Source organism: Trachypithecus francoisi, unplaced genomic scaffold (genome assembly GCF_009764315.1).
Source record: "Trachypithecus francoisi isolate TF-2019V2 unplaced genomic scaffold, Tfra_2.0 Lachesis_group3, whole genome shotgun sequence".
Taxonomy (NCBI): Eukaryota; Metazoa; Chordata; class Mammalia; order Primates; family Cercopithecidae; genus Trachypithecus; species Trachypithecus francoisi.
Genome location: NW_022681468.1, coordinates 74,776,936 through 74,796,715, shown reverse-complemented (window position 1 = coordinate 74,796,715; position 19,780 = coordinate 74,776,936).

Here is a 19,780-nt window from a genome sequence, read left to right as displayed (position 1 = left end):
CAAAGCTGCGGCCCAACCTGTCCCGGCTGAGCCTTCCGCCCGAGGCCACCCGCATTCCGCCACGATCTTCCCTCCTCGCGCACGGAAGTGCGTCGCGTAAGGAAGGCTCCTCCCCCAGCTCCTGGGAGGCCGACCGCCCGGCAATTCACCCCAAAGAAAACCCTTCAGAGCAACCCTGGGAAAGAGATGCTGCCGAGGATTATCAACGTTGTACAGATGAGACACTGAGGCTTCAGGAAAGCGCAGATGCAGGCCTAGCGCCGTGCCCGGTCGGCAGCAGCACTGAGAGTGCACTTTTGACTATGTTTCTTGTGGCTTGTGGTCACAAGTATGTCTGTGGTTATTCTTTTCAAACTTTATTTCACACGCATTAAGAATAAAAGATGAATGGTTATAGGACGTACTTGGAGCCCGGAGACGTCCTACTGTACTCTCACTTTTATCCTTTAAACAAAAAGAAAAATCAATACATGGTAGTATTTGAGACATGGTCCCTCAAGCAACCAGAGGAGCTGCTAGGTATGAGTAAAGAACAGCATTTGGGGCTGCTGCGGTGCCTGTAATACCAGCACTTTATGATTTTATCCTCTTGAGACCCGGAGTTCGAGACCAGCCTGAGCAACAGAGAGCCCTGGTCTCTGAAAAAAAATTAAAATTAAAAAAATAAGTACCCAGACGTGGTGACGCACAACTGTGGTCCCAGCTACTGGAGAGGTTGAGATGGGATGATCCCTCGAGCCCAGGAAATTGAGGCTGCAGTGAGCTTTGATAATGCCACCTCACTCCAGCCTAGGCGACTAAGCAAATTTGTCATTTCCAAAATACTGGGTTTTTTTTTTTTCTTTTTTACTGGTTCCTCAGAAAAAGAACCACTTTTTGGAAATGACAAATATGTACTTCAGATAGCTATCCGCGCATGTCCCATTGTCGCAGGTAATGGTCCCTTTAGGTATCTTGTTAACGAAACAAGAGAAAAAGAGGATTCAACTATTTTGTCACAACTCCAACCCATGAGGATAATTACTTAGATGTCATGAGTGTGAGTTGGAGCTCCCAGGAAACTTCAAGAAGGAAGTGGCATTCCATCTGGACCTTGAAGAATGGGTACAATGTGGACACTAAAAGAAGAGGAAGAACGTAAGCAAAGCCTGATATATTCCTAGACATAGGAAAGGTCACCTGTGCCCCCAGCAAAGAACCAATGGTAAGCAACAGAGAGAAATTTGGAGCTCAAGTGCGGAAGGCCTTGAATGAGGAATGCAGAAATTAGGCTGAGCTAAGTAGCAAGTTCTGGACTACAACACTGGAAAAATTAGTCTTAAGACTAATTATGGAAAGTGTCCAGAACGATTAAAAGGATCTATCCAGACAAGATTAGCTGGAGGTTGCTGAAATGCTGCAATAATGGAGGGGAAAAAAAGTCTAGTTATTGGCAATATGAATGGGGAAGAAATCTAAAAATAGTTTTTGAAAGAAGATATAGCAGAATTTAAATGATTAACTTAAAAATTTCTGTCCAGGCTCCATGGCTTACACCCGTAATCCCAGCATTTTGGGAGGCAGAGGCAGGGGGATTACTTGAGCCCAGAAATAGGAGACCAGCCTAGGCAGCATAGGGAGACCCTGTCTCTAAACATAATTTTTTTTTTTTTTTTTTTTTTTTGAGACGGAGTCTGGCTCTGTCACCCAGGCTGGAGTGCTGTGGCCGGATCTCAGCTCACTGCAAGCTCCGCCTCCCGGGTTCACGCCATTCTCCTGCCTCAGCCTCCCGGGTAGCTGGGACTACAGGCACCGCCACATTGCCCGGCTAGTTTTTTGTAGTTTTTAGTAGAGACGGGGTTTCACCGTGTTAGCTAGGATGGTCTCGATCTCCTGACCTCGTGATCCACCCGTCTCGGCCTCCCAAAGTGCTGGGATTACAGGCTTGAGCTCCCAGCTACTCAGGCGTCAAAGGCAGGAGGATCACCTCAGCCCTCGAGGTAGAAGCTGCAGTGAGCCATGATCATGCCACTACACTACAGCCTGGGCAATAGAGCAAGATCCTGCCAAAACAAAAAACAACAACAACAAAAAACCTTACCTGAAAAGAGGACTTGGAAGCTAGGAAAATGGTGATGCAATTAACAAAAAATAGAAAAGTTAGTAAAAGGGATTATGGGACTATACCTTTACCAAGGTTGTTTTTTTTTTTTTTTTTTTGAGACGGAGTCTCATTCTGTTGCCCAGGCTGGAGTGCAGGGGCACAATCTCGGCTCACTGCAAGCTCCGCCTCCCAGGTTCAAGCCATTCTCCTACCTCAGCCTCCGGGACTACAGGTACAGGCACCCGCCACCACACCTGGCTAATTTTTTGTATTTTTTAGTAGAGACAGGGTTTCACCGTGTTAGCCAGGATGGTCTCAATCTCCTGACCTCGTGATCCTCTCTCCTCGGCCTCCCAAAGTGCTGGGATTACAGGCGTGAGCCACTGCACCCGGCTACCTTTACCAAGTTTTTAAGATATATTTTTTTTTATCCTGCACTATCTCTACATGTACCACCCACTTCCTGCCCGCAAGGTTAATGACTCGTGTGCTTTAAAGAAACCTTATCAAAAGAATGCTGTGATGCTTATTGCACTTTTTAAAGATTTTATTATCGTATTTATTTTGATTTTTATTTAGAGGCTGGGTCTTGCTCTGTGGCTCAGGCTGGAGTGCAGCAGTGTGATCCTAGCTGACTGCAGCTTCCAACTCCTGGGCTTAAGGCGATTCTCCTGCCTCAGCCTCCAGAGTAGCTGGGACTACAGGCCCACACCACTACACCCAGCTATTTTTATTTTTTTGTAGAGACAGGATCTAACTATGTTTCCTAGGCTGGCCTCCAACTCCTGGGCTCAAGCAATGCTCCAGCCTTGGCCACCCAAAGTGCTGGGATTATAGGCATGAGCCACATGCCCAGCCCATGTTATTATTTTAAACTCAAACAGAAAAGAAGAATTCAAGCATGAGATCCCAGAACAAGAGCATTAAAGGGAAGAAATGAAGTCGTGAAGACAACCAAATATCCAGGTAAAGGCAACTGACCAGACTTGAATACTTATCCCAAGAAACCAGAAACTGTTTACATGCTGATATTTCCCATTGCTTCCGAAATCCAAGAATCATAGACCATTGAGAACTGCTCTGTGCCAGGCACAGTGTAAGGTTCAGTAAGTCACAAACCCCTTTCTCAATAAAGGTAGATGTAAACACACTCCTCTGTGTCTCCTCTATCATGGCGCTTATTAGGTGATATTGTCAGGTACATGCTGGCAACATTAAGGAGGTAGGAGATGGCATCTTGGAAAGCTTTGGGAATGAAATGTGAATTAAATCTCAGATGTTGAGTCAGAGCTGGCCAGATAATTAGGGAAAGCATATGGACAGGCACAGAGGTACGAAGAGTGTCCCTCTTGGCAGAATGAAGCAACAGGCTGCCTTTTGGCGAGACTCCACTTTGACGAAGGAACTTCGATGTGTACTCAGTCGCTGGGATCAACTCACACGACTATTAATTAAAAGGAAGATATTCGTCATACAAATCTAAACTCATTTCATCAACTGGTATGTACTATGAATTAATTTTCTAAAGTTAATCTTATAGTTATGAATAGCACGATATAGCATTATGTTTTTTGTGTATCAAAGGCATAATTGGTAGATGTAAACCTATAAAATATGCTACAGAAAATGTCTGTTTGGACATGTCTTCAAGTTTGAACTACAAATGTAAGTGTCCCTGGCTTTCCTCAACTTCTGTGAAGTTCTGGATATGAAAGAATGTGGTCTGCAATTGGGAAGAGTGGGAAACTAAGTTTGGTTGGTACCTAGAGTGGTGTTAGTGGCTGGAAGAGATCATTGAGGTTAATCGAAGACAATTTCTTAAGGGTCTTGAGCACCATAATGAGTTTGAACTTTGCTCTTTGGGCAAGGGGAGCCTTTGGATATTTAAAACAAGAAGGTACGGAGATGCCGTGTAGGTTTTAGGATCATTAACCACTTTAAAGTTAAAATCTGTTTCTATTAAGCTTTACACTTAGCAAGATATGTTATTTTTTTGTTTCTGTTTTTTGTTTTTAAGACAGAGACTCGCTCTGTCATCCAGGCTGGGGTGCAGTGCACAATCTCAGCACACTGCGACCTCTGCCTCCCAGGTTCAAGCAATTCTGCTACCTCAGCCTCCTGAGTAGCTGGGATTAAAGGCCTGCGCCACCATGCCTGGCTAATTTTTGAATTTTTAGTAGGCACAGGGTTTCACTATGTTGTCCAAGTCGATCTCCAACTCCTGGGCTCAAGGGATCTAGACACCTTAGCCTCCCAAAGTGCTGAGATTACAGGGATGAGCCACAGCGCCTGGCTATAGTTAGAAAGATACTTTAATAAATATTATTATTTAGTCCTTATACATTAGTTTATTATATATACAATGATGAACACTTAAAATAGGTATTTTCTGTGTTTTTATTTATTTATTTATTCATTTATTTATTTGAGACCGAGTCTTACTCTGTCACCCAGCTGGAGTGCAGTGGCATGATCTCAGCTCACTGCAGCCTCTACCTCCTGGGTTCAAGCAATTCTTGTGCCTCACGAATAGCCCGGAGTACAGGCGCGCACCATCACACCCGGCTAATTTTTGTGTTTTTAGGAGAGACGGGGCTTCTCCATGTTGGCCAGACTGGTCTGGAACTCCTGGCCTCAAGTGATCTGCCCCCTTCAGCCTCCCAAAGTGCAGGGATTACAGGCATGAACCACTGCACCTAGCCAGGAAACTGTGGTTTTGAGATGTTAAATAACCTTCCCAAATTCACCTACCTAATAAAATGGGGAACTGGGTTTCAAACGTCTATCTGCCAACTCTCATATGTATACTTGGTCATACCATTTTGTAATCATTAGAGCTAGTAGATCAAAGTAAAATGCATTGCTTCATGAAGTAATAATTTCCCAACACTGGAAATATGACGGAAGAGACTGGAAAACAAGTCAGGAATGGGTTGGGGCTGTGGCATACACCTGTAGTCCTTGCATTTTGGGAGGCTAAGGTGGGAGGCTCGCCTGAACCCAGGAGTTCAAGACCAGCCTGGGCAACATAGTGAGACCTCATCACTGTAAAAAGCTTTTAGAACTTAGCCACAGTCCCAGCTAGTCCAGAGGCTGAGGTAGGAGGATCACTTCGTCCTAGAAGACTGAGATTACAGTAAACCAAGATCATGCCACTCCACTCCAGCCTGGATGACAGAGTGAGATCCTATCTCCCTTCCCCCTCTTTCTGTGTCTCTGTTTCTGTCTCTGTCTCTCTCTCTCTCTCTCTCACACACACACACATACACACACACACACACTAGTCAGGGATGGTGCACAGTACTACTCGGATGCACAGTACTTTAGCATGAGGGAAAGTAGAGTAGATTATCTTTAATGTTCCTTACATTCTAAGAACCATAGAGTTGAAGACGTGGATTTGAGAATGAAACCTGTCCCTTACTAGTTGTGAGACTCCAAGGAAGTCATCTAACCTCTGAGTTTTTCCTCTTATGTAAAATAAAGGTAATACCTGGCCAAGAGCAGTGGCTCACTCCTATCATCCCAGCACTTTGGGAGACCGAGGCAGGTGGATCATATGAAGTCAGGAGTTCAAGACCAGCCTGGGCAACATAGTAAAACCCCGCCTCAACGAAAAATACAAAACTTAGCTGGGCATAGTGTTGTGCGACTGTAGTCCCAGCTACTGGAAAGGCTGAGGCACAAGAATTGCTTGAACTTAGGAGGTGGAGGTTGCAGTGAGCAGAGACTGTGCCATTGCACTCCAGTTTGGGTGACACAGTGAGACTGTGTCTCAAAAAAGAAAACCAAAAAACCTTAGTTTCCTAATATATCAAATGGGATAACAACAGCTACATAATTTGATGGATATTATAAAAGTTGAAGGAGATTATGTGTTCAAAGAAGGTCAATAGTTCTCAACTTTAATTGCACATTAGAGTCACCTGGGGAACTTTTTTTTTTTTTTGAGACGGAGTCTCGCTCTGTCGCCCAGGCTGGAGTGCAGTGGCCGGATCTCAGCTCACTGCAAGTTCCGCCTCCCGGGTTCCCGCCATTCTCCTGCCTCAGCCTCCGGAGTAGCTGGGACTACAGGCGCCCGCCACCTCGCCCGGCTAGTTTTTTGTATTTTGTTAGTAGAGACGGGGTTTCACCGTATTAGCCAGGATGGTCTCGATCTCCTGACCTCGTGATCCGCCCGTCTCGGCCTCCCAAAGTGCTGGGATTACAGGCTTGAGCCACCGCGCCCGGCCTATTATCTTTTTTCTAGGCATATATATGAACATATAAAATCATATGTATAACAGACTGATCATATTGATTTTGTTTTTTGGTTTTTTTTGTTGTTGTCGAGACGGAGTCTCACTCTGTTGCCCGGGCTGGAGTGCAGTGGCCGGATCTCAGCTCACTGCAAGCTCCGCCTCCCGGATTCACGCCATTCTCCTGCCTCAGCCTCCCGAGTAGCTGGGACTACAGGCGCCCGCCACCTCGCCCGGCTAGTTTTTTGTATTTTTTTTAGTAGAGACGGGGTTTCACAGTGTTAGCCAGGATGGTCTCGATCTCCTGACCTCGTGATCCGCCCATCTCGGCCTCCCAAAGTGCCGGGATTACAGGCTTGAGCCACCGCGCCCGGCCTCACATTGTTAAACAATATAAAGTTAAACAAGTCTTAAGCCTTTTTCTTGGACATTTTAATGTCAACAAAGTCCAAAATTCATCTATCCATAACCATCCAAACTTATTTGTTATTTAACGAGTTGTTTTATCCCTTTTATCAGCTAATAAAAGAAGCCTGAGAGCTGGGCTTTTTAGCTGAGCCAGGAAAAGTAGCTGCTTTATTTCAAGCCATGAGGATTACACTTCTATGCTCAGAGATCCCCCTGTCTGCAGTAGCAGAGTTAAAGTAGTGAGCAGTTATCCAGCAAAGCTGCTTAGGGAAAAAAAAAATCCATCTAGGTCATTCAAAACCCAAATTATCTTTTACTTTCCTGGAGGTCATTTGCCATACTTTATCTGAATACTTGTCTATAAAACCAAGGTGGATAAATTAGAATTTAATATAAACTCAGAGCCCAGGGAATAGTATTATATTTACTAGGTAAATATCAATGCCTTGATAACACCTGAAGTCTATATATACGTATTATTAATGTGGGCACGTGGATGTGCTGAGGTGAAAATTCTAGAGATTAAGGCAGGGTGCTTCATGACCAAGGAAATTAGCCACCAAACTTTCAAGGAACTATCTAAACTAATTTTTCTTTGAAAATTGTCCTGAAACTTCTTTAAGTTTATATTCAATTTTCTAATAGGTACATGATATATAGATAAATACACTTTTAATAAGTGCTTTATTGAAATATAACTCACATTACATGAAGTTTATACTTTGAAAGTATACAGTCCAGGAGTTTTTAGTATATTAGCAAACTTGTGCATCAGTAACCACTATCGAATTCTAGGATATTTTCATCACCCTACAAAAAAAATATAAAAACTAAAATGGGCGCAGTGGCTCATGCCTGTAAGAGCAGCACTTTGGGAGGCCGAGGCAGGTGGGTAACCTGAGGTCGGGAGTTCGAGACAAGCCTGGCTAATATGGTGAAACCCCATCTCTACTAAACGTACAAAAATTAGCCGGGCATGATGGCACATGCCTGTAATCCCAGATACTCAGGAGTCTGAGGCAGGAGGATTGCTTGAACCCAGGATGCGAAGGTTGCAGTGAGCCAAGATCACACCATTGCAGCCTGGGCGACAAGAGGGAATCTTCATCTCAAAAAAAAAAATTAAAAACTCATGCTCATTAGCAGTCACCCCACATTCTCCTCAACCGTCAGTTCCTATAAACCACTAATTTATTTTCTGTCTTTGTAGATTTGTCTACTTAGGATATTTCATATAAATGGGATGATACAACATGACCTTTCATATCTGGCTTCTTTCATTTAGCATGTATTCAAGGTTCATCCATATTGTAGTTTAGATCAGAGCTTCCTTCCTTTTTATAGCTGAATAGTCAATTGCATTATATACTACATTTTCTTTGTGTATTTATTAGTGGACATTTGGGTGTTTCCATTTTTTTTGTTATTTTGAATAATACTGGTAAAAACATTCAAGTATAAGTTTCTGGATAGATATTTATGTTTTCAATTATTTTTGATAATACATAGGAGGGAAATTACTGAGCCATATAGTAATTCTATATTTAGCTTTTTGAGGAATTATCAAATGTTTTCCAAAGTGGCTGTACCATTTTACATTCCCACCAGCAGTTTATAAGTGTTCTAATTTCTCCATATACTCACCAACACTTGTTATTATCTGACTTTTTAATTATAGCCATCCTAGTATGTATGAAGTAGTATCTTTTTGTGATTTTAATTTGCATTTTTCTAAGGACTAATCATTGTTGAGCATCTTTTATGTGCTTATTTGGCTATTCATATATCATCTTTAGAGAAATGTCTGTTCAAACTTCAAACCCTTTATTTTTGAATTAACTTGTTGGGTTTCTTTTTTTTTTTAAGCAGGGTCTCACTCTGTCACCCAGGTTGGAGTGCAGTGGTACAATCATAGCTCACTGCAGCCTCTAACTCCTGACCCAAGCAATCTTCCCTCCTCAGCCTCCTGAGTAGCTGGGACTATAGGCATGTGCCACTATGCTCAGCTAATATTTGTCTTTTCGTTGTTGAGTTGTAATTATTCTTTATATATTGTATCCTGGATACATGTCTCTTGTGAGATAAACAATTTACAAATGAAAAAATGGATTTTCTCAATTTTGTGAGTTGCCCTTTTAATTTCTTTTTTTTTTTTTTTTTTTTTTTTGTGGAGACACAGTTTCGCTCACTGCAACCTCAGCATCCCAGGGTTCAAGCGATTCTCCTGCCTCAGCCTCCCCAGTAGCTGGGATTACAGGCAAGCGCCACCACATCCAGCTAATTTTGTATTTTTAGTAGAGACCAGGTTTCTCCGTGTTGTTCAGGCTGATCTTGAACTCCCAACCTCAGGTGATCTGCCCACCTTAGCCTCCCAAAGTGCTGGGATTACAGGCGTGAGCCACCGTGCCTGGCTGCCCTTTTAATTTCTTCATAGTGTCTTTTGAAGCACAAAAGTTTTTAACTTAGAAGTTTAATTTTTTGCCTGTAATCCCAGCACTTTGGGAGGCCGAGGCGGGCGGATCACAAGGTCAGGAGATCGAGACCATCCTGGCTAACACGGTGAAACCCCGTCTCTACTAAAAAGTACAAAAAACTAGCCGGGCGAGGTGGCGGGCGCCTGTAGTCCCAGCTACTACTCGGGAGGCTGAGGCAGGAGAATGGCGTGAACCCGGGAGGCGGAGCTTGCAGTGAGCTGAGATCCGGCCACTGCACTCCAGCCCGGGCGACAGAGCGAGACTCCGTCTCAAAAAAAAAAAAAAAAAAAAAAAAAAAAAAGAAGTTTAATTTTTTATTAAATTGAAGCTTTATTGAAGTTTTATTTTTTATTTTGTCACATGTGTTTTTGGAATCTAAGGAGCCACTGCCTCATCCAAGAGCATGGAAATTTACATCTGTGTTTTCTGCCAAGTGTGGTGGCTCACACCTGTTATCCTAGCACTTTGGGAGTCTGAGGCAGGTAGATCACCTGAGGCCAGGAGATTGAGACCAGCCTGGCCAACATGGCAAAACCCCATCTCTACTAAAAATAGAAAAATTAGTCGGGCTAGGTGGCACGTGCCTCAGATTTTCTAATTTATAAACATAGAATGTGTTCCCATTTATTTAGTCCGCCCACCTCGGCCTCTTAAAAAGTGCTGGGGTTATAGGCTTAAGCCACCACACCCAGCGCTGGATATACATTTTTAAGAGACGGGACCACCATCATTTAAAGTATGTAACTCAGCCGGGCACAGTGGCTCACACCTGTAATCCCAGCACTTTGGGAGGCCGAGATGGGCGGATCACTTGAGTTCAGGAGTTCAAGACGAGCCTGGCCAACATGGTGAATCCCCACCTCTACTAAAAATACAAAAAGTAGATGGGTGTGGTAGCACAAGCCTGTAGTCCCAGCTACTCGGGAGGCTAAGGCAGGAGAATCACTTAAAACTGGGAGGTGGAGGTTGCAGTGAGCCGAGATGGTGCCACTGCACTCCAGCCTGGGTGACAGAGCGAGACTCCATCTCAATCAATCAATCAATCAATCAATAGCATGTAACTCAATGACATATACAGTCTATTTTAGCCATTTTCCCTGGTCCCATTTAAAAAAAAAAAAAACAACCACCTGGTAAAATGAGGTTGAAAAAGATTTCTGTATACCTAGGAGCCAAAGGTGAAATTCTTCATGATAAACATTTAAGGATTGAATATTAGCAGGGATATCAGTTACACTTAGAACACTAAGGTAGTTGTTGGTGATTCATTATAGGTGAGTTTTGGCCTTTTGCTCCTGTCCAAGTTGGAAACACCTTCCACGCTCAGGTTTTGTTGGTTGATAAGGTTTTGACCACAGTAGTTCCTGAATATTAATGAAAGAGAAAGTCAAAGTAGTAAATGACCTGGTTAATATGTACTGGTATGATTCAAACTTACTATACAAAGATACTCATTCTAAGGAACTTACTTTGTCCTTCTCAGTCTTGAGGAAAGTTAGCTATATTGAATGTTCTGCAATCTCACTAACCATTGCATAATTTTCTATACAGTATTCTACTTTATCAATGGGTGGTTAGCCTTTGCCTTACTCTCTTCTAGCTTTTTAAAAATACATTATTTGTAGCCAAATAAAAATGAAATCTGTTTTATTCTTCTTTCACACTCAAAAGAAGCTTTTGATATTCTTGGAGTTTTTGTTTTGTTTAGCAAAAGCAACCTATGTCCTTTCATTAATGATCTGGAATCTTATTAGCAAACAAAATTTGCAGGTGGCATTTATGTTACTGTTACTATCACACTGTGTACAGAGGGGACATGGAAGACTCTAAAAATAACTAATCTAACCTCAGTAAATGTACTAAACTATATGGACTGAATATTCTTACAGGCTTAAAGCTCTGAGTAAGATAGTATTCATTCCTAGAACAAATGATAATTGAAATCTTTATTCTCTTCTCTTTTAGGGTTCCCCACTTCCTCTTTCCCCCTAATCTGGGCATAGCTACAGGGTTGTGTGTGTGTGTGTGTGTGTGTGTTTAAGAAATGGCTTGTAGTCTCAAGAAACAAAGCACAGAACCTTCTTTGCATAGTGATTTCTTCTATCATATACATTCTATATTGTCACATTGATGAAATTACAACAGAATTTGTAATAATAGAGCAATGGCTGTTCTCCATTTGACCTATTTTAGTCACTAAAAAAATGTGCTGCCTCTGTCAAAGATTTACTTATATATTACCAATGGATTAATAGAAATGTATTGAATGTTGATTAATTTGTTCTAGTTCTTTAATTGTAATATTAAGAATAAGTTTATTTGAAGCTACAACCCATAAGTGTCCAGCTTTTCATTTCTTTCATAAATAAAGCTGGAAGTGATTATAAGTTAATATTCTCATTGATGCTTCCTTATAGGTTCTGTCTCCCCACCCCTCTGCTCCTCCCCAGTATTACACAACACAACGGAGCCAGGAACACAATGTCAACTGTCAACGTCTTTCTAAAGGCAGTGGGTGATATTTACACACGTAAGCTGCTGGCACTAACAAGGTGACTGGAGTCAAATGTAAACCACGGGTTTATCATTCCCAGTCAAATATATTGTGCAATGGGGTAGCAATGGGCACTGTGTGAAAGGTTGCCTAACAAGCCGCCCCAGCCTTAGGATTAGTCAGCTCCTTGCTGTGAGATGTATGTGAGCAAGATACTGGAGGTCTCTGGTGATAGAAAGGCACACTGGCCAATGGCAAAAACCAAAAAGAGGGGAAGCTCAATTTTTGGCAAACAATTTGAATCTTAGCAAAAGACCTTGTTCTCTGAGGTGCAGAGGCTGAGAGGTTACTGAGAAACATCCAAGGAAATGATGTTTTGTGTGAAAACTTCCCCTCCTATACAAAACTTTATAAACTGGTATGATTTCTGGCCATTTAAATTTATAGTTAAACCAAAACATGTTTCTGGGGAAATCTTTTCTTGTTTTTGTAATAAAAGTTGTAATTATTTATTATTATTATTATTATTATTATTATTTTTAAGGTGGAGTCTCGCTCTGTCACCCAGGCTGGAGTGCAGTGGCACGATCTTAGCTCACTGCAACCTCCGCCTCCTGCGTTCTAGCAATTCTACTGTCTCAGCCTCCTGAGCAGCTGGGATTACAGGCACATGCCACCACACCTGGCTAATTTTTTGTATTTTTAGTAGAGATGAGGTTTCACCATGTTGGCAGGCTGGTCTCGAACTCCTGACCTCAAGTGGTCTACCCACCTTGACCTCTCAAAGTGCTGGAAATACAGGCGTGAACAACCGTGTCTGGCTCAAAAGTTATTAAAGTTGTTAAATACAAAAGTTATTAAAAACAACATAAACACACTATAGGAAATTAGAAAAACAAAGCAAGGAGAAAAACACTCATAATCCCTTTTACTAAAACCCAGCTATGTCACAGTAGCATACATTCTTATTATTTGAACTTTTTTCCATGGTTGTAATCACATGGTTATTTTTGTCATGTGATCATTTTTGGTAACTTATAAGTTTCTTTCTTTCTGTAATGCTGCCTAACAATATTTTAAACAGCTAAATAATATTCCATCATCATATGGTTGAACTAACATTCACTTTATTCCAACAAATAGGCTATTTCCATTTTATGTTTTTTTTATAAATAACACTGACATAAACAAAACTTGAAATACAGCTTGTCTTAAGAAAAATTTTTTAAATTTAAGGTGATTTATATTAAGTATAAAGCTTGCATAAAGCATATAAGAAAAGCTTAAAGAAAAATAATAAAATGGTGAAACCCATCTCTACTATAAATACAGAAATTAGCCAGGCATTGTGGCACACACTTGTAGTCCCAGCTACTAGGAAGGCTGAAGCACGACAATGGCTTGAACCTGGGAGGCGGAGGTTGCAGTGAGCTGAGGTTGCGCCACAGCACTCCAGCCTGGGCAACAGAATGAGTCTCCATCTCAAAAAAAAAAAAAAAAAAAAAGAAAGAAAGAAAAATAATAAAATGGTCCAGGTGCAGTGGCTCATGCCTGTAATCCCAGCACTTTGGGAGGCTGAGACAGGATTGCTGGAGCCTAGGAGTTCAAGACCAGCCTGGGCAAAATAGCGAGACCTCATCTCTACAAAAATATTTTTTTTTTTTTTGAGAAGGAGTCTTGCTCTGTCGCTCAGGCTGGAGTGCAGCGGTGCGATCTCGGCTCACTGCAAGCTCCGCCTCCCAGGTTCACGCCATTCTCCTGGCTCAGCCTCCGGAGTAGCTGGGACTACAGGTGCCCGCCACCACGCCCAGCTAATTTTTTGTATTTTTTTAGTAGAGATGGGGTTTCACCGTGTTAGCCAGGATGGTCTCGATCTCCTGACTTCGTGATCCACCCATCTCGGCCTCCCAAAGTGCTGGGATTACAGGCTTGAGCCACCACGCCCGGCCTCTACAAAAATATTTTTAAAATTAGCTGAGCATGGTGGCATGCACCTGTAGTCCCAGCTACTCAGGAGGCTGACGTGGGAGTATTACTTGAGCCTGGGAAGTCAAGGCTGCAGTGAGCTGTGATGAATGCCACTGCACTCCAGCAGTGACTGCACTGCACTCTTGGGTGACAGAGCAAGACTGTCTCAACAAAATAAATAAATAAAATCACAAGGAGAAAAAATAAGAAATAGATAAATAAAATGAACAGCTGAGTACCCACTTCCAACTTGAAATATAACACATTGCTTGTAATTTAGAAATCCCCCAGGTGTTTCTCTTTGGTTGCAGCCAGCTCTCTTCCCTCACAGAAATAATCACTAGCCTAAATATTTTGTTTATTGCATTTTTCCATGTTTTAAATTTTTTCTAAGGATAGATTCTTCCTAGGAAAAAAAACATTTTTCTTTTGAGACAAGGTCTCACTTTGTCGCCCAGGCTGGAGTGCAGTGGTGCGATCATGTCTCATAGCAGCCTCCCGAGTACAAGCGATCCTCGCACCTCTCTGTCCTAAGTAGCTGGGACCATAGACATGAACGACTATGCCTGGATAATTTTTTGATTATTTTGTAGAAATGGAGTCTTGCTATGTTGCCCAGGCTGGTCTTGAAATCCTGGGCTCAAGCAGTCCTCCCACCTGGACCTCCCAAAGTGGCCAGGAGCTGCTACACCTGGCCCTTTCTGGGAAAATTTAATAATTAAGGTGAGTTGTAGGTTTATCAAGGCTAGTTTCTGATGTTCAGCTTATGTTTCTACTCCAGAAATTATCAGGCTTGACACACTCAACTGGGCAGGACTGGCCCACCGACCAGAGAAACATTTGCTTAGTGAGGAGGTGTACTCTGATGGCTTTCTGCAGCATGATGGTATTAGAGGTTAGGCAAGAGAATCTTTACCCTGAAGAGAGATGACTCTGGTTTACCTATGTAAGGGTTACTCTCCCACTTTGTAGTCCTCCCTCCTTCTCTCCAGTTATTTGGTTTTTGGTTTGTTGTTTTTATGTTCTTGTTTTAATCACTTGTTCATTTAAAAATGGGCAACTGGCCGGGTGTGGTGGATCACACCTGTAATCCCAGTACTTTGGGAGGCCAGGGCGGGTGGACCACCTGAGCTCAGGAATTCAATACCAGCCTGACCAATATGATGAAACCCCATCTCTACTAAAAATACAAAAATTAGCTGGGCCTGGTGGCATGCGCCTGTAATCCCAGCTACTCTCGAGGCAGAGACAAGATAATTGGTTGAACCCAGGAAGCAGAGGTTGCAGTGAGCCGAGATCGTGCCACTGCACTCCAGCCTGGGTGACAGAATGAGACTCTGTCTCCAATATATATATATGTGTGTGTGTGTGTGTGTGTGTGTGTGTGTGTATGTATGTAATTAAAATAAAAATGGGCAGTTCTCTTTACTGAGCATATTGATGTCTGTCTCTGGAACAAATGTCAACGTAATAATTTTCATCTTTACCTAACCCTAAGGAATCAGATTGACCAGATTTATTTGTTTGGTTTTGAAAACGGAGAAACTAAAACAGTTTAAAAATAACTGGCCAATAATAGAACCAACAAGGATGGTTGGCTTTCAGGTCACTAGTAAAACCACCTCACTAGGGTTTCTGACCACCTGCATCAGAATCAGTTCTCATGTTTCCAAAACTCAGAGATTCCTGGACCCCACTTGAGATCTACCAAATCAAATCCTCTGGATGTGAGGCCCAGGAATATGCAGTTTAATAAGCAGCCCAGATAAGTCTTCAGTATCCTAAACTTGGGAAGCATTGTACTAAAGCAGGAACAGCAACCTAAGAGAAGTGATACAGCAAATATTCCTGTGTTCTCTAGTGTGTTTGTATTTAGGTAGCTTTGAAGTGTGGGGCAGACATCCACTTCCTGATCCTGTGTATGGGACCCACTGTGATGTGTATTGCTGGAAGACAATGGAAAGACCAAGTTCTTTACTTCACTACTACTTTAAAATGGTAATGCTTGAGGAAGAAGTCATACTTCAAGTGGGGTCTAGGGACCACCTCAATTGTCTGTATTAAATTAGCAGTGAATTTTCACTGACTATTGACTAAAAGCGAAAATGAGATATGTAATGGGTGCAGGTCAAGGCATTTTGCCTGAAGCGCATTAGGGTTCGGTTATGGTTTGTGCCAAAAGCATAGACTGTTTTCTTCTCAGTTTTGAGTAGTGCCCTTGTCTGCGACCTTCATACTCAAAATTGTTTTGCATGCAATCATTGGCCTGCATAGCACAGACTTTACAATAATTATCTTTGAAGCAGCAATCTCACCAAGCCTAGAGGTATTCATAAAGAATAAAATAGGGAGAAATGATTGGTTGAAAAGAAAAGCTGAAAGATGAGGATTGGAGAAACAATAAAAAGGTAGAAATAGAAAGTCAAGTGGAGTCACAAAAGATATAGCCCGAGTAGTCTGGGAGATACTGCCCTTATTCAAATTCACCCTCGATTAATGTCACTTGGGAGATTGCTAAGCAAAACAACTCTTCTGAAAATGAACCTGAGATCCCGATTGATGTGCACCTGCTGTCTGGAAGAGTGAAGGAATTCCCTCTTTTTTTTTTTTTTGAGGCAGAGTCTCGCTCTGTTGCCCGGACTGGAGTGCAGTGGCCGGATCTCAGCTCACTGCAAGCTCCGCCTCCGGGTTTATGCCATTCTCCTGCCTCAGCCTCCCGAGTAGCTGGGACTACAGGCGCCCGCCATCTCGCCCGGCTAGTTTTTGTATTTTTTTTAGTAGAGACGGGGTTTCACCGTGTTAGCCAGGATGGTCTCGATCTCCTGACCTCGCGATCCGCCCGTCTCGGCCTCCCAAAGTGCTGGGATTACAGGCTTGAGCCACCGCGCCCGGCCGTGAAGGAATTCCCTCTAGGTGAAATCAATTGCTCTGTGAAAACAATCGTTACTGAAATAGTATTGCTGTCCAGGCGTGTTGGCTCACGCCTGTAATCCCAACCCTTTGGGAGGCTGAGGTGGGTGGATCACCTGACATCGTCGGGAGTTTGAGACCAGCCTGACCAACATGGTGAAACCCCATCTGTACTAAAAATACAAACAATTAGCTGGGCGTAATGGCGGGCGCCTGTAATCCCAGCCACTCGGGAGGCTGAGGCAGGAGAATCGCTTGAACCCAGGAGATGGAGGTTGCAGTGAGCCGAAATAGTACCACTACAGCCTGAGTGACAGGGCAAGACTCCCTCTCAAAAAAAAAAAAAAAGTAGTATTGCTGAGGCTACATGATATTTGACAGAGTTTTTCTGACTTCTCTCATCTCCTTTTTCTACCCAGCTGTCAGAAATGTGCAATGTTTAAGAACCAAGCAGTGACAATTCAAAATATTATACATTTCAATAATTAATGTTTATATTCTCTTACAATTTGAACATAATATTTAACCCAGAGAAAATGAAGTGAGGATGAGGTAATTGGCAAAATGTCAAAATAGTTGCAAATACAATTGAAGTAGGATTCCAAGTACAATTGAATGTTCAGTCATTCAATGTAGCAATAAGAATAATAGTGAGGGTCAGGCATGGTGGCTCACACCTGTAATCCCAACACTTTGGGAGGCTGAGGTGGGTGGATCACCTGAGATTGGGAGTTCGAGACCAGCCTGACCAACATGGAGAAACACTGTCTCTACTAAAAATACAAAATTAGCTGGGTGTGGTGGTATGTGCCTGTAATCCCAGCTACTCAAGAGGCTGAGGCAGGAGTATCGCTTGAACCCTGGAAGCGGAGGTTACGGTGAGCCGAGATCGCACCACTGCACTCCAGCCTGGGCAACAAGAGCAAAACTCCGTCTCAAAAAAATTAAAAAAAAAAAAGAATAATAGTAACCATATGAATAAGGAGGAAGAACCGTATGAATAAGGAGGAATAAACAATCTGTATCTTGGCATTTTATGGAGGCTGTGAAAATAACATTTTAAATCACAATTGCATATTCAAGATATATTTTTAGTCTGGATACAGTGACTCACATCTGTAATCCCAGCACTTTGGGAGGCCAAAGCAGAAGGATCCCTAGAGGCCAGGAGTTCAAGACCAGGACGAGCCCAGGCAACATGGGGAAACCCTGTCTTTACAAAAAAAAAAAAATTAGCCAGGCTTGGTGGCATGCTTCTGTGGTCCCAGCTACTTGGGAGTCTGAGACAGAAGGACTCTTTGAGCCTGGGGGGTCAAGGCTGCTAGTGAGTCATAATGGTGCCACTGCACTCCAGCCTAAGTGACAGAGCAAGACAGATCCTGTCTCAAAAAACAAAAAAAAGAAAGAAAAGAAAAAGAAAGAAAGAAAAAAGAAAATTACATCAGCATTGTATGACTGCCATGAAATGGAAACTTTTGCACATTATTTATGGGAATGCACTCTTTGGTGAGCAACTTGTACCAAAATACTAATATATATACTTTGATTTAATCATCTATCTACTGACATTTATCTAATGAAAAATTGGGGACATGGACAAAGGTATAAGGAGTGCTCATGACAGCTTTTCATACAATACTGAAAAATTGAAATAACCAAAAATAAGATGATGATTAAATACATTATAGTATGTATATTCATAGGCTAGTATATTGAATAACGGTCAAAAATCATGTTTTGCTTACAAAATGTTAAAAGTGGGTAAACAGCTGGGTACATTGGCTCATACCTGCAATCCCAGCACTTTGGGAGGCCAAGGTGGGAGGATTGCTTGAGGCCAGGAGTTTGAGACCAGCCTAGGCAACATTGCAAAACCCCATCTCTACAAAAAATACAAAAATTAGCCTGGCATAGTGGCTCATGCCTGTAGTTCCAGCTACTTGGAAGGCTGAGGTGGAAGGATTTCTTGAACCCAGGGAGGCAGAGGTTGCAGCGTGCCACTGCACTCCAGCCTGGTGACAGAGGGAGACCCTGTCTCAAATAATAATAATAAATATAAATAAAAGTAGGAAAAGCACATTAAAATAGTAAGTGAATCTCAATTTTGAAAAGTATTTAGATATCCATATAAAAAATTTGGAGGCCGGGTGTGGTGGCTCAAGCCTGTAATCCCAGCACTTTGGGAGGCCGAGACGGGCGGATCACGAGGTCAGGAGATCGAGACCATCCTGGCTAACCCGGTGAAACCCCGTCTCTACTAAAAAATACAAAAAACTAGCTGGGCGTGGTGGCAGGCGCCTGTAGTCCCAGCTACTTGAGAGGCTGAGGCAGGAGAATGGCGTAAACCCGGGAGGCGGAGCTTGCAGTGAGCGGAGATCTGGCCACTGCACTCCAGCCTGGGTGACAGAGCAAGACTCCGTCTCAAAAAAAAAAAAAAGAAAAAAAAAATTTGGAAGAATATACACTAAAATGTTAGTGTTTTCTTGAGGTGGTGAAATTACGGGTTATTTTTATTTTATGTTTTTCTAAATTTCCTACAATAAACACATATAACTTTTTTTTTTCTTTTTTCTGAGACAGAGTCTTGCCCTGTCACCCAGGCTGGAGTGCAATGGTGCAATCTCAGCTCACTGCAACCTCTGCCTCCCGGTTTCAAGCTGTTCTGCTGCCTCAGCCTCCTGGCTGGGATTACAGACACCCGCCACCACACTCCGCTAATTTTTTATATCTTTAGTAGAGACAGGCTTTCACCATGTTGGCCAGGCTGGTCTCAAACTCCTGACCTCGTGATCCACCCGCCTTGGCCTCCCAAAGTGCTGGGATTACAGGCATGAGCCACTGTGCCTGGCCAACACTTATAACTTTTTAGATCATAAGCAAAAAATGTTAAGTTAGGCCAGGTGAGGTGGCTCACAACTGTAATCCCAGCACTTTGGGAGGCTGAGGTGGGTGGATCACCTGAGGTCAGGAGTTCGAGACCAACCTGGCCAGTATGGTGAAACCCTGTCTCTAGTAAAAATACAAAAATTAGTTGGGCATGGTGGTGCGTGCCTGTAGTCCCAGCTACTTGGGAGGCTGAGGCAGGAGAGAATTGCTTGAACCCAGGAGGCTGAGGTTGCAGTGAGCTGAGATCGCTCCATTGTACTCCAACCTGGGGGACAAGAGTGAGACTTCATCTCAAAAAAAAAAAAAAGAAAGGAATAAA